General features: G+C 39.4%; 1 long non-coding RNA gene across 2 annotated transcripts in view; it reads right to left on the reverse strand.

The window, feature by feature from the left end:
- Positions 1 to 14,637, reverse strand: part of LOC131463885 (uncharacterized) — an 87,119-nt gene extending 72,482 nt beyond the window's left edge. For both annotated transcript variants that reach the window (XR_009241123.1, XR_009241124.1), the window contains exons 1-3: positions 14,528 to 14,637; positions 3,551 to 3,612; positions 126 to 197 (exon numbers count right to left, since the gene is read on the reverse strand). This is a non-coding gene — a long non-coding RNA (uncharacterized LOC131463885). The remainder of the gene's footprint in view (positions 1 to 125; positions 198 to 3,550; positions 3,613 to 14,527) is intronic.
- Positions 14,638 to 16,562: the final 1,925 nt, after the last annotated feature.

The following is a 16,562-nucleotide window of genomic DNA, read 5'->3' on the forward strand; positions in this document are numbered from 1 at the left end:
TGTGATGTGAGATTATGGGAGTATTTGCACGTTTTTCTCTTGCACTTCCCCCTCTGTGTCTTGTAGAGAGTAGTCGGGGTTGCACGTACCCTCTTATAAAAACCTTTTAAGAAATGTATACTCACACTTAAGATGATGATGAAAGGCCTTTGATTGTTGCAGCTGCATGCAGCGACTACGGTTCGATTGCTAGTGTCCTGTAAAATAAAAAAAAACATAAAAATATTAAATAAAAATGTTATTTCTCTTTCTCTTTCCCACTCTCTGTGTCTGTGTTGCACCCTGCTATTGCAGTCATGTAGCTGATGCGCTGACCTTATCTGTGGGGGAGTATTTTCCTGCCATCACTCTCCAAATCCATCTTTTGTTTGTCGATTAGCCTCGTGTTTCGTGGACACTTTACAAAAGCAATGACACTGTGATTTGATCACAAATCGGACTGATAAAAGTGCCATATTCCATGAGATGATCCTGTATTTGTCAGGGTCACTGAGAGTCTGATTTGCAGTTTACAGTCAACAGTTAATAAAGGATAAAAACTTCTTCCCCCCACCCGCCTGCCCCCGCACTGCTGCTGCTGTATACACACAAACACTCCCTCTGTTAGGTGTGATAGTATTGCCTGTCCTGTTTTCAGATTCAGGACATCGAATACAAATAATGCTGCACTGTTTCCATTCACAAAGACCAAACAGAGGAGGAAATCACCACAATGCCACAATTTGAACAGACGAAAGAAGAGAAGACGAGCTGAGAAAGAAAGATATATAACAATAATTTCCTCTCTCGTTTAACCACAAAAAACAACATTCTCCAGTGAGTGAAGGGCCAATAGTCTTGCCATATGTTTCACATAACTTCCTTTTTCCTAAACTGCAACTTCACTCTGAGAGAAATATGTCTGAGTCAAGTCCTGCTCCACAGGAACACTAAAAATGCCACTGGGGCAGTTATAAGATAATACAAAGGTAATAAAACGATGTACTTTTCATGTGGCTTTTTACAATGTGTTTATGAATTCAATATCAGCCAATATTCTATTTCATTATACGTCCAGAGATGTTTCTAGTGGATAAGGACAACAAGCTACGAGCACACAGAGTTTTGCAAAGTACATTGTTGGCAAAACACACAGGCACAGAACAGAGGAAGACATTGATAAAGAGTACAGCTGCATGCCAAGTATATAATGTATACAGTATGCTCGTATGGTGTTTGCAATGAATCTTAGATGACACCATATACTGTGGGACCATGGGCTGAGAACACATGGTGCTGCACATTTTATATTCCCACATCATTTGTCATCATTTCCCTGATCCCATGTACATTGTCAATCCCACGGCGGGGATTTGTTTTCACGTATGTTTCCAGACAGCCGAGTTCACAGCGTTCTAATCGATTAACATGACACCGATTGCATTAATGGTGTTACATTCTACACTTATGTGTCATAATATATAACTTACACCATGTGTCTCAAACTCAAATGACCTGGAGACGGATGAATGTATGGTCTGGTCAAGTGGAACAACAGGAAAAACAACTATTCAGTAGCTGTTGGTGATAGAAGTGTCACTATTTATGATATTTCACAACATTTAAAAGTAATATATTGAATATTCCAGTGGTACTACCAGTACCTATGGAATTAGACTTGTGTCAACACTTTTCACGGAGCAAGCAAAACGTTATGAATTGAATGAACAGAAATGAACCCCAAAATCAAAATACACAAATTGCAAATGACAATTTGGTTTCTGAGTTTTGGAGCACTGTCGTTGTCCGTCTAGAACTTGTTCCCCCAAGTTTTCCCCGTTGACATCTGACAAAATAAGTGTAGGTATCCAACTTTTATAATCTGACAAAAGTTACATACATACAGACGGTAGCCAATCAGCAGGCAGCTGCCTAAGGCCCGCCTGGTGGTACACGTACCATAGATTGAAAACCACAGGGTTAGATGATCAGATTGTTGCAATAAAGGACACTGTCCTAAGTTTTTAAAAGTAGCACCATTACAAACATTAATGCTAATGACGGTACTAACAAACACAAAACTTAAGTACCACCAGGGGAAGCTTGCGTACCAACTAAAAAAAAATAACACTGAACAATTATTCTGGGAAGAGGAGGTGAGTTTTCATTTTAACTCAATAATAAGCTGTGTAAAATCGAGGTGCAGCCTTGACTTTGAGATCTCTGGTTTACAGTATCCTCATGTGAGTGTGCATTCATCAGTGTGGTTAATTGTATGGTACTGGCCTTCACTTCCCATCATTCACATGCAGTCAGTTATTACTCAGAGCAAGAACGAGTATGAAATGAACAGTTAGTGATACTCAACTGTGCGAATCATGGTATCATTTTATCATTATAATAATTATCATCCTTGGTCAGACCATGCTCTGTAAGAGAGCGAGTCCTCTAATGATGAACGATGTGTTTCCTGTTCTCGCACTCTTGTTGACTTGACCGCTAGAGACCGAGCGGACCACTCGAAGAGCCACACAGTAGTGACACTAAATAAATAATTCTGCACACAATGAGCCATCTGGGGCTCTGCAAAACGTGTAAGGAAACCTCAGAGAAAGGCGGTTTGGAGTTGCACATATTATTATTGCAATTTCAGGGCATATTTAGTGCAAGAAGTGAGGACATGTCCTCAAACTGACTTGTGTGACAATATGTGCCGAGGTTATTTATTATTCAAGTCAAAGCTTTACATTAAAATGTAACTCGAGGAAACCCCCTTTTCTCACAAACTCCAATTTTATAATTTTAAACAGGATGGATGGCATTTTAAAGTCCTTTTCACACCTAACTTCAATTGGGGGTTGCAACATTCAGCCGGTCCGAGTTTGCTTTCACACTTTCGCACTTCAGTGAAACGAACCGAACCTTTTGAATAACGTATTCCCCTCCTCGCCTGAGGCAGCGCTGCATCAAGAATGACCGAAGGAGAAGACGAGACAAACAATGAACAAGAAAACTCCCTCAACTGTTGGTTAATGCAAAACAACTTCTGTTTCCTCCACATAAGAGCAAAACATGGAGCTGCATTAAATCCTATCGTTTCTCCCGGCTGTCGTTCTACATGTGCATTTGTTTTGGTTGCGTTGTACCCACAATGCCTTGCGCTTTATATCTCATTTACGTATGCATAGATGTTGTGTTAGGGTAAACTGGAAAGTCTAAATTAAGATATTTCTGTCTACTCTGTCCAGGTTGTACCTCTTACCTGTGACCCTGTACAGCTAATAGCTTTGGTTCTTTCTTCTCTTCTTTTTTTTACTTTTCCATTAAACCACTACATTTGGCCATCATCCATTTCTATTCTATGTTCCTGTATTTTCAGCAAACCCGCCAGAACAACAAGAGTAAGTATTGTAATGAGTATTTGTCCTGGTTTCTGCGTCACAATGACTCACATCAACCTTCAGATTAGTGCCACTTCTGCAGAGAGTTGAGTTTTTGTTTGTCTGTTTGTGTCATATGCAAAAAAAGGATGCCCCGGATGACTGGGACTCTTCATGTTTAGAAATCTCACCGTGCCAAGTCTCTTTGTAACGTCCAAGCTCCAGCGTGCGGGTCGTGAGCTTGCATGAGAATCTGAAAAAGAGCGAGAACGCACAGGATGTGAGCAAACCACAACAATAAAAGTGGGCAACAGAAAGAACTGACCAAACTATTTATCTGTCATTGCATTACAAAACTAACAGTGTGTAGTTGCCTTGGTGACGGACTGAGGCCATTAGTGGGAAGGGACAGACCTCGAGGACCTGTTGGCGGTTGGTGAATTTTATTTGTTTGCACACATCACAACCGCAGCAGCAATGGATTTGACTGTATTGGTAAAAAAAAGGTTTGCTTTGAGCTCCTCTGTTCTTGAAGCCGATCACATAAGTGTTCCCACAGAACATTATCAGATGAAGACAAATCTCAGGTGTCCTCCCTTGAAGCCCTAAAACGATTGAGGAAGCATATGGAACCCCTCAAAAATAAGTGGTACCAAATGTGCCCCCCCCTCTCCGGTCTGTCCAACAATTGGGTCAGTGTTGAGTGGAATCATTTGCAGCAGAGCAACAGAGAAGCGTTTGTTTAGAAAACCGCAGTTTTCGCCAACAAGTCTTAAAAAACTAAAAATCTCCACCCATCATCCATTAGTTGGCATCAAAGGACTTTTAGGACACTTCATAAGAGAAGGAAGAGACAAATTATACAGAAGAAAAATGACGCCCTTGTGTGCAGGTTTCGTTTTCTTTTGTTTGCATTGATTGATTCCATATTAAATGTATTACGGATTTGACATCAACATAGACCTTCTGTCTGTTGTTGCCATGACTGAATATCTGTCTGCCATAACATTTTATTTAGTATGTCTAAAGTGAAAGGAGTGGCACCTGGTGACATCTTCTGATGCTGTGGCCCATCTGTGTTATAGTGGTTATTCGGTGATACTGTTGTCTTTCTATCAGTCTGGTCATTCTCTGCTGGCATCAACATTAAAGCCACTTTAATCACTATTCTTCACCATTCTGTCAGTATAGGTTCTATTCACGCTATCTAAAGGCACTGCACTTGCTGCTGTGTTTGGATGATTTGTGTGAACCCTTGGTCTCTGGATTTTAACCCTTTAAATGCCACAAAGAAACTCAAAATAATGAGGTTCAACAGTGACATCAAGTAATCAAAGTGGCATTTCAAGGGTTAAAATCCTCAAAATGACTGAATGTTTGGTAGTTTAGAGCAGGGCTGAAGTTGTTTAAGAGATGTATGCAGGAAAAAAACATTAATCGGAAATGTTTTAGAACAGTTTTTTGGGAAGTGGACATGTTTGTCCTTAATGACTTAAGATGGTAGTGAATTAAATTGACGCCTGAGGAGAAGTTGAACGTGTACCTAATAAAGTGGCCGGTAAGTGTAATATGGTCTTACTTTTCCAGTAGTTAACACAAAGAGGGTTATATATATATATATATATGTATCTTCATATGTTACTTATACAAGTCCAGACATCACAGCTCAGGCGGTGAACTAAACGGCGGGACTTCTAAGTTATGTAATCTATGTAATGAAAGCAAGTCTCTCTGAGTTAATTCAGAGAAAATGAATCAGAAAAGACTTAAACAGCCGTGACCTGAGTCACTGCTGAATCAGCCTTATGCTACAGATCGGATACCATGATCCAGCTCCTGCAACCTCTTGCTGAGCAAGGCTCCCCCTCTCTGTGGGAAATCAATCAAAATGTCCCATGTGGTCAAAGTGTAGGGTTTTACTTCGATTTAACCACAGCTGAGTCACTGTTTCTTTACATTCAAAGGGGAATACTGTATGTGAAGTATAGTATAGTGGAATAATCCAACATCGGAAAGCAGCCAACATTGCGACTGGCTGTTTTCCAGAGTTCCCTGCGTTTGGAGAGGAATTGTTAATGTGAGCTCTTGGTGGTGATGTGTTTTTTTTCTGGCATAAATTTGCAAATACAAACCAGATATATGACTGTACACTTTTGAAAAGTGTAAGGGTTGAACTTAAACTGCCTCAAGGCTTCAGAATAATTAAATCTGACCGTGCAATAACCAGAGCCACTTAGCATATATTTCCCTTAAGGCAGAAATGACTTTTCACTGTTTACTAATTTCGCACTTCTTACTGTTTGTGACATGTTAACTGCTTTGGCTGTGTCATGCAGTCAAACATCATTCTGCTTAACATTCATTATGTCAAATCAGCCCTGCATTACACTTGAATGTGGAAAAAAGTCAGAAAGAATTACGACTTGAGTGGTGATGAAAATTAGAGGAAAACATAATTTCTACAAACAGTAAATGCAGTGAAAACAGTGACTCACGGGTGCACGTTGTTTTGATTGATGCACTGAGATTCCAGTAGTTTAAGGTACATTTCCACCTCTTCCTCACAGACACTTCACACACTGGTATAGTGAAATTAGATTAAGATGTAATTTAATTATTAGTATTGTTCAATTTTACTTATTTATTACTTATTTTTGTTTTACTTTCTTATACACTCCAGTCAAAATTCCTCAGTCAAGTCATCCATCCATTATCTACTGCTTTATCCTCTACCGGAGGGTCACATTCACACCTATGGTCAATTTAGAGTGTCCAATTTACCTAATCCCCATATTGCATGTTTTTGTACAGTGGGAGGAAGCCGGAGAACCCGGAGAAAACCTATGCACACACAGGGAGAACATGCAAACAGTATTTCTGATTTTCCTCCAATTACCAACAGAGGAAACTCATGTACCACTGGTGCTGCACATAGCAAAGTTTGAGAACCATGGGGTCAGATTAATGTTAATGGCTGTATACTAACAAACAAAAACAGGAACATGTCCTAGGACAAACGATACCAGACTATACCACTCTAGGCCAGAGTCAAAATGTAGGATATATAGAAGTCATCAACTACTTTGCATGCATTTATCCAAAACAAGTCTCTAATTACTAACCAATGATATGGATGTGGTGGATTGTCCGCTTGTAAAGTCTATGTGTTCAGGGTTGTGGTCTTATTTCAAGATTTTAGTCACTTAGCTTCCAATTCACTTTTCAAATTAGTCATTCTCGTGTAAATACAATCAAGACCTCTTTACACGAGAGAGGAATAGTCTGGCCAAGGCTAATTTATACTCTGGGGTTAAAGCGGCCTAGGCTACAATATACTCGGGGTATAATCTAGCCTAGACCGCTTTAACCCCAGGTTTATTCTGGACTACTAGGGCACTTCGGGAGTGAATGAGTGAAAACAAAACAAGCATTTGGACCTGTGGGTATGGGGTATAATAAATAAAGGCACATGACATCACCAGTCCTTTGTCTTTGCCTGTCTCCATGTATCTTTCAAGAGTTGACGTCTTACTTAAAAAAACATCTGTAATCGACTTTGAGCATGCACAGGCTTTCATGACTAGTGACTCAAGTGTTTTCACAGCACTGCTTGCTCATGGGAAAGGCAAAAGAATAGATTAGAAACAGCTTAAAGTTCAGTAGCCAACGCACTTTATTGCCCAAAGGGGAAATGACATGAACACGGTCCAGTTCGGAGGATTTACGTCCCGTCAAGTATCGACTCCTTATCATGGATTCATTTAAAAGGGTCATCATTAGCCACAGTAAAATAGAGGCTAACCTTTTTTTGTCAAGAACACTTTGAGGTCTAGTAACTTTACCAGCCTCTGTTGACAGTTCAGTATAAATTGTTTTGGTTCCAGCATCTGGATCGCCTTCATACAGAACATGAAAGCTGTTTTTTCTCATCATATGAAATGTGCGTGCACCAAGGCAAACTCCACATGTCGTTACATGTTAAAAAAAAATTACGATTCCCCTGAGATTCTTTGAAGTATAGCCCTGGCATAAATACATATTCCATCCAGCGGCACATACATACATATAGAGGTTTACACCTCAGTGCCTGCCAGCTTTTTTGTTTGTTCTTTTTTCCTCCATGCATTAAAATAATGGGTAAGAAGAAAAAGGTGTTGCTGAATCACTGCTGTAAGAAAAACAGGCACACTGGGGTTCCAAGTGAATTCCTTTTATTTATGATGTGATTGTGCCTGTAAATTACACTACACACTGTAACATATTTGACAGTAAGATACTGGCTAGTAGTGGCATTACTTTCACCGCAAATTGCTGTGTCTATATTATTCCCTGTAAATCACTGTGTCCTGGATATTTTACTTTCTTAGCAGGCTTCTGTATCACTGTAAATTGGTAGTCGTTTGTTGTAAATCCAAGTTCCTTAGCAGCATTTTTCCTGTAAAAGTCAGTATTTTACTGTAGCTATGTGTATATTATATTTGGTTTAGCTGTATGTGTAAATATTACATTTAATTGAATAAAATTATAATAAAACACGAAAATACAGCGGTGTGTCACAAAGTATCACAGTTAAAGCCACTGAAATGATAATGATATATTTAGTTTGTGAACGTTACAGAATGAATGAAACAAATATCGTGTTTCCACCGGCTTGACTAGCCTCGGCACAGCACGATTAATTTGTGTGTCCACTAGCAAAGTACCTGCTCTGGCGAGGTTCCAAGTGAGCAATACTATGCATACTATACTATGAGGCGAGGCGAGCTGGGACCATAGGTGGAAAAGGGGCTAAAGTGACCTTATATTTGGCCTCATTTCCTGATGATACAGTGTTGACGTGATATTTACCGCGTAAATAATTACCACATATCGCATGAGGTGTGACTACAGTGCACTCAGACAACAGAAGCAGCTGTCTCAGTGCGTGCATATCCAAGGACAGAAAAAAATTGTTAAGCGCTGCCAGTGAAATCGTTAAGTTGGAGACAGTTCATCCTCTGCAGTTACAATGTCATAAATCCATAGCATTAAAATGTAAGATTTGGGAACTGATTTTCCCCCTCCATTGTTCTTCTTTGTCCTCCTATGTACAACATGTGGAAGCCATTCTCACGATGCAGCATATATGTTCCTGAACAACAAAGCAGCCAAAGTCATCACTGTAGAAATGGTTGCAATGACAGCGCGGTCAGCCGGGCTGATTCAGAACAGGGATACATTAGAAGAAAAGAAAAACTGTAAAATGGTTTCAAGGACAAGAACAGTGGGTAGAAGAGTGATGAGTGAACGAAAAACAATCGTATTCAAGATGACAAGATGTACAGTATGTCAAATTTTCATCCATCTTGCGAGTCCTATAGATGAATTACTTAGGAAGATCAGTGTCAGGCTTAGTGGAATAGAAAAAACGAGACTGTGAGGTAGCCTGGCATCACTTGGTCTGGTCTCAGTGCTAGGGTATCAGTGTAAGGGAAACTGTGAGGAGAATGAAAGGAAATGGGCATGAAGAGAGTATTCTACAGTCCAGCTATATAAAAGAGAGAGCAGTTACTTTGCCCAGAACATGTTGGTGTTGGACGGTGATGGCTGAAATCTGAAAAAGCCACACAGGATCGGATCACAGAACAAATCCTGGATCAGAGCTGCTGTGCTTTATATTCGATTACACACTTAAACAATGCCAGTTTAATGTGTTTCACACAGAGACAAGCATCAACAGCAACAACTGTAGTCCTTTCAAGTTGAAAGAAGGGAGAAATGGGCACTGTGCAGCCTACAATCATGCTTTTGCATTTCTACTGGGCATGCACTTAGGAAGCAGATTTTCACTGACGCGGTTTGCTTACTTTAAGTAAGTACTACTGACAAAAAACAACAATAGTGAACAGTAAGAGGATTTCTGTATGAGACCAACAATGAGGTGAAACTGTATGGAATTAGACTACTCACAAAGCAAACAACACTTTTTAAGAAGCAAAAGATTTCCCCAACAACATCCGACAAAGTACTTCTAAATAGCTAAAGTTTGTCAGATTATAAACGATAGATACCAAAAAAAGAAATTTCTGATGTCGACGGGGAACGAGTTCTAGACGGACAGCGACTCCAAGCCCGTGACGATGTACGGTCCATTGAGCTGTCGCTCCAAAATTCAGTAGCCAATAGGCAGGCAGCTTCCTAAGGCCCACCCACAAACAAAAAACCACGCCGCAAAGAACAAATCAGGGAGCACAGAGAACAATTCAATTCAATTTTATTTGTATAGCGTCACTGTATATAGAACAAATGAGGGAGCGCAAACAACAGGTGAGGGAGCGCAAACATCAAGTGAGGGAGCGCAAACATAAAGTGAGGGAGCGCAAAGAACAAGTGAGGGAGCGCATACATCAAGTGAGGGAGCGCAAAGAACGAGTGAGGGAGCGGAAAAAATATTGCATTTTCAAATAATAAAATATGTTATTTTGAATGATTAAAACAATATTTTATGAAATTAATAAAAAATAAGTTATACAAAAAAAAATACATATATATATATATATTTTATTTGCTGTGTTGTAATGGTGTAAGTGTTGTTGACACAAATCTAATTCCATAAAACTTTTTATCATAGAGGTCAATGATAACCAATCAGGAAATGGATGCGGTTAGCTGTGACATGATTAGCAAAGGTCATCTTTCAAACAATAACAGAGTCAACGGTTTGTTTAAACTTCTCAATTTGTCAGATTCTAAACAGATGTAACGCAGGGGTAAGAAGGTCGGTGGTCGTATCTGGAGCAGAATTTATCTTTAAACAGTGTGGATGGAGCCATAGAGTGGTACTGTGACTGTTATTAATTAAGCTGTGGACACGTAGCATGATATCCACAAAATAAAATAAAATAATCATTACATAATAATTCCCTGGTCCTGCTGAGTCATTTTGTGGTTTAGGTGTGGTCAAAAAAAAAAAAAAAGAATCCTTGTAAAAGTCAAATGACTTTTCTCTGTTAAATGTTAATACTTCACAAGTGTTTATAAACACTTTATAGTCTGTCACGATGTGTAATGTACTTCAGAGTCTATGACTCATTGGCCTTAAACCATCACACTTAACCTTGGAGTGCGATCACAGCCACTCACTCTCTGCTCTCAGTACATCACTGCAGGCCGTGCGCCTCCCAAGCAGCTGGGAAAAGACCCAGCTTTTCTATAAAACCAGCACTGAGACACAGATATTGTGGAGTAAAAAACAGCAAGAGGGAAGAGAGTCAATAACAACCGCGGAATAGAAAACAAGAAAATAAATGCCAACATTGTGTCGAGTGAAAGAGTGACTGCTGTAAATCTGGATAATTGCTAATAAGTCTTCAAAATGTCATGTTTTCTTTCCTTCTGAAAAAGAACCCAGGGGTTGTGTTGCATGAGAAGGTAAATCAAAATCTGACTAAGAGGTGGAGAGACAAACAGAGACATGGACTGTAATGTTGAGGGATTAATAGACGGTTTACAAACATCGCTCTCCATCCAAGGATTATTTTCTGTTTCGGCAGGATCGACGAGAGAGAGAGAGAGAGAGAGAGAGAGAGGAAAAATGGAACAAACTCATTCCTCTGCTGTTTCTTCCCTCTTTTCACGCTGCTTCCTGTTACACAAAGAATCCTCTGTGAGAAGAGATTGTGTGTGGCAGACGGGGTGAGGGGGTAAGGGGGTGAGGGGGTGAGTGTGGGGGAGGGTACTCGGAACCCCCCCCCCCCCCCCCCCCCGAAACACAAGAGAGTGAACTGCAAACATTTATCACCATTAATGTGTTGTTGCAGATGTGTGACGGTTTTCACTGAGGCTTTGACTTGTAAGATTACACAAAATTACGAGAATAAAATGACAAATAATTTTAAATATCCGATGGCAAATGATTATAAAATGTTCATCTTTAAGAGAAGGTATCTTGGAAATTAGCATAGGCTGACATCAGTCATCGAAATTCAGCGGAAGCTAATTTCAGACCCACATAAATTCTTATTTGTATCCAGTGGCGTTTCTTATAATGCAATCCAGAAATAGCACATATTACTCTCATACCCCCACATCAAAAACACAGTAGCAAGTGAGAGAGGGGACCACAGCACATTTGACACAAAATTGCAGCTGAACAATGCCATCACACAAACAATGCCAATCTGATGACATATAATATCATATCAATAGCACCACCAAATGGCAGAGTTCAAAATCTCAAGATCGAAAAAACAATGTGACAACAATAACAACAATGCACGACCCATGGCATGAAAGGCGCACACCTCGTATACAAAGCCACCACACACTATCGCTAGTTACGCATTATAGAAATTCCACTATAATTCAAACAATATGTAAACTACATTATCAATTACAAGTTAGAATAAAAATAAATTAGACTGACCGCTTACTTCTTGAAGAGGAATGACGCTCTGCGGCCCTTCATGTGCGCAAACCAGTGCTGCCCTTGCTTCAAATCAACCAATGAGAAGCGCTCTGGGTCCCTGAACTTCTGGCCCCACTGCCGAAACAGAAGCGTGCGCTGTACACGCGCATGCACGCACAACAGTTCAGTAATACACAACACCACAGCATCCGGCACAAGCAACTATTCACAAACAACTACACGATGTGTCTACAGTGGAAATTGCGCTCATCAAATGAAAATTTCTTTGGGGACAACGTTGAATTAATTATTAACTTGTGCTCCACGACATTTTTGACACAGGAAAACATAAAAGCTTATAATCCTCCCCTGCACAACAGCACCCTCTGGTGGTGCACGGCCCCACCGGCCCTTAATGCAAAGACACCGCTGTTTGTATCATAAAAAACACCCTGGAAGTGATGATTTTGCTGCATTTATCCAATCAGTGTCTCACTCACCACAGTGGGGGAAAAAAACCTATCCTGTGTTGGTCCCATAGAGATCAATTAAAGCTGAATATGCATCAGACGATCTGCGATAAACGGCTGATACTGAACGAACTAGACATAGAGCTGATTGTAATGAAATGTAAATACAACGGCACTTATTTGACCACTTGTTTTCTTGACATTTAGGAAGAATTCTTCGCTTCCGGCTACTTCGTCATAAATCGCTGACATTTTCCGATTTCACAGCAACATTCTTTGTAACAAAGAGAAATGAAGTTCATGACACCTTTTTGGCCACAATGTGCAAAAGCATATGGAAAGTATATAAGAACAACTAATGTGACGTACATCATTGTACAGTATTAACAGTGCAAATGTCAGGAGATACTCCCAATTCAACTTTATCTTGACTCCACTGCTAGAGTGATGACAGCCTGTGCAGTAACTCATGAGGATACACCCAGAACAGAGCGTTGCTGTTTCATAAACTTAATTTTCCAGCCTAAGCATGCATTGTCTTAAGATGTGGAACATTGTTAACATGATCCTCTAGTATCCTTAAGTAATAATAGTTTGTCCAGTTTTATTAACAGATAATTGAACAATGTGCTTTTTATTGATTATTCCTGGTGCTATGCTGCCTGGTGGCTTTTGTATGTTGGCATTTATTTTTGTTTAATGTGATTTGTGTTTGCTTAAGTGAGAGACTTCTCTAAACATCTGCAGAGGCAGTTTTCATCAGAATGCTGGGGCCTCATCAGTCTTTCCACTGTGTTTGGCTTGCTAAATGGGTTTTATGTCTTTTGATTATAAACGAGGAAACTCTGCTCTGTGACTAATTTGTGTTCTCTGTTAAACACAGGCCTTGAAACAAGTCATACAGTTCATCTTGAAGCAGTTTCTCATGTTGCACAAAGTGTGTGATTTCCGCACTTTTTGTCACATTTACCATAAACATCTACCAGCTTGCCGATCACCATTATTTCAATTTTTTTTTATTTTGTGGATCGTGCAGCCCGAGTTTGGACAACATCTGTTTTCCATTCTGCAATAAATGGTAAGAGCCCACTTTTTTTTAATTGGAAACAGATAACTCCCTGCTGTGCTGGTCGACTCACTTTCACAAAAGGAGCATAATAATAATGCTGCTAGTTAAAAGTGAAATCTAGAGGCTATGCTTTAGAAATCTAAGTTTCTGTTCGCCTTACGAATACGAATTGGTCAGTACTCTGCATGGATTAAATGTCATTTTACAGCACCATATATCTATCAGGAACTTTTTACTTAAATATGTAAAACTACAGCAAGTTTACATAGATCTAACCAAACGATCTCCCTACCAGCACTCAATATCTCTCTCTTTTTTTTCCTCCTTGAAGTTTGTCAACAAAAAGTGTTAATGATTCTCTTAATTCAACAATAACTATTTTGATATCTTCAAATGTAATATGTTGGATGATTATGATTTCACAGGGATAAGAGGAAACTGCATACAGAAACTTGAAATTAATATTTTATAGAACATGATGTAAAGGTTTGTTTTTAATCTACACACTGTACATATATATATATATATATACACATACATAACAACTGTACTTCTCTGCCACTCACAAAGCTTCCACACCAGTCTAATGCCCTTGTTTCAAGTACAGATGTTGAGCAGGAAATTATATTTAACGTACTGTAATGATAAAATAGCTGACAGTATACAGTAGGAAGCCATTAATAGATAGGAAGCCCTTTTCTTTGCTATTATGGTCTGTATTTATGTTGCACTTTTCTAGGCTTGATGACCACTCAAAGCTGCCTACCACTTATTCACTCACACTTTCATTTACGTGCACTGCATTTTGTATCACACATCTGTCATAGCCATGCACACACACAGCCGGCACAGCCATCAGGAGCTATGTAGACTACTCCTTTAAACCCCAACTTCCCCCAACTGGGAGACCCAGATAAGCACTTAGTGAATAATAGTGGAATACTCCACTAAACGTGAAAGAATATAGTGATTTTGCACATCAATTTAAACAGTGACACATTTAATGTGGCAAACACGGCTCAAATAACGACTAAATGAATTACTACATATCAAACTTCACACGGCAACTTTTCTGGATCTAACACTATGACATATTATCCAGAACACACAACATAGACCTTGAATGAAGCAGAGACTGCGCGGTTTCTGAGGATATCTACTCAAAGCACCACAGAGGTAAAAGCCAAAAAATAAAGACAACAGACAACGCTTTACCGAACAACTACTGCAAAATGACTCTTACCTTTGATGTTTCTCCGTGAAAAGTTGATATTTCAGCAAAAACAACGCCGGATGTAGTCAGACGGACTTTGTGTGTTACACTCAAATCCTTCCGGGCGTCTATAAAGCACATTAGGACCTTGGGGGAAGCAGTACCTGTCCGCTGGCGTTCTGCTGATTCTGATTGGCTGACAGTGCTGTCAATCTCATTCTGGGGATAACAGCGTCATTCTATTGGTTCTAAATCGGCCAACCACTCGCGGAGATTCATGTAACGTTCAAACGCTGTTGTTCATGGTGTTTTATTCTGCTATTCTGATTCGGATTTTCTGGCCATTTTGTATGGTTAAAATAAGCATATTAAAGTCCAGACAGACATGTTTAAGGCTTTAGTGTGGCTTATAAACAGCTTTTTACCACAGATCAGTTTCTCTTTTGTTTCAAAAAAGTAAGGAACTTGATTTAGTAACAATTCATTCACACTAAAACTATCATTTAAATGTATTTTAAGAGCCCAGCTTTGTTTTTTGTTTTTTTTTATATATAATATATTTCTAATATAATATATTCATATAAATGGTCTAAAGTTATACTGTGCATTCACTCACACATTCATAGAGTGCAGGGCCTTTTTTTAATCACATGTTTTTCTTGCCCATTCACACAAATTGTCTTGCCCAAATTGTTGAAAGGCGACTCGTTGTACCACTTTATCCATCATCTCTACCACACTAAGAAAAAAGCATGTTTATCCAGTAGGAGTAAAGATGATATCATATTCAGGGACACAGGAAAAAAGTCTATTGCTCACTCCCAACATAATATCTCTGCATAAAGGTACAGTTTTGCTCCGTCTCCATGTGTTGCTCACTTTGTTATGGCTACCGAGACTCCATTAGGTGTCCAGAAACACGGCGTGAACTATATCCTTTTACCTTTCCAGATATACATCACTACTATCACAGACCACATGACTCAGATGTACATCTAATGTATGATGCCGCTCTGAGTCACGGTCAGGGTGTAGTCAGGATATGTTAAAGGAAGGTTTTACTTTTATAATTCATCGGTAATCTTAACAGAAAGAAAACAGAAAGTGATTTTACTGATGAAATATGACTCCATAGTTAGTTATTTCTCTCCAGCTGGGAGACTTCGTCAAGGCTGCTGTTGTATAATCCCCAATATCCAGGCACCCAGTGAGTGGTGGAGCCATGACGACATGATTTATATTGCGAGCTGACGTAACCGGTGTGATTTGTTTATGTTGCGTTACTGTAGCGACACTCCCACACATGTGTGCAGCTGTTGGTAACATGGAGTTACACACACACACCCACAACGCCCCAAGACAAGAGAAACGAAACACAAATGCTCTTGATAATGAAGAACTGGACATACGGTCACCTTATACTGTTTAATTTGGGCTGTTAATGTGCGTGACATTTCTGTTATATATTTTTATCTTATTTATACCATATGTTAGTGTCATTAAATGTCATTAAAGTTTCTATTCTTATTACATTTAAATGCATTTTGCCTCTAATGTGCTAAAAGTAAATTTTATCTTGACATTATATGACATTGGAACACTGGTGACATTAATGACACTCAGGTTTGGTAATGGTAAGTCAACAGAAATGGGTAAAAAAAAAAAAAAGGTACATCAATCATGACTTAGATAAAAAAAAAAGTTATATAACATTTCTTGTTTTTCTTTTTCATGTTTGACTCACTTGGCACTTGGTGAAAAAAATCATTTCAACCTCCTGGTGGCATTTTTCTCGCTGCTGTGCTGTGGTTTTGTCTTTCACTGTCATCAGATGGATGAAACGTCTCAACATCCAAACACAGCTCTGCTTTCCCCCCGCGGCCACCGTTCGGTCATTGCACGAGGGTCGACCAAAGAAATTGAGCCGAGGTCCTTATGGGTGGAGTGGAGGCCTGCAAGATCAGTATCTAATAACAGAGAGTATTCATTACAAAATACACAGATATGTTTAATGGTTTAATTTCTCCCCGGGCTGATAATAACATAATGAGTCGATGATGACACT

Source organism: Solea solea, chromosome 8 (assembly GCF_958295425.1).
Source record: "Solea solea chromosome 8, fSolSol10.1, whole genome shotgun sequence".
In the NCBI taxonomy this organism is placed as follows: Eukaryota; Metazoa; Chordata; class Actinopteri; order Pleuronectiformes; family Soleidae; genus Solea; species Solea solea.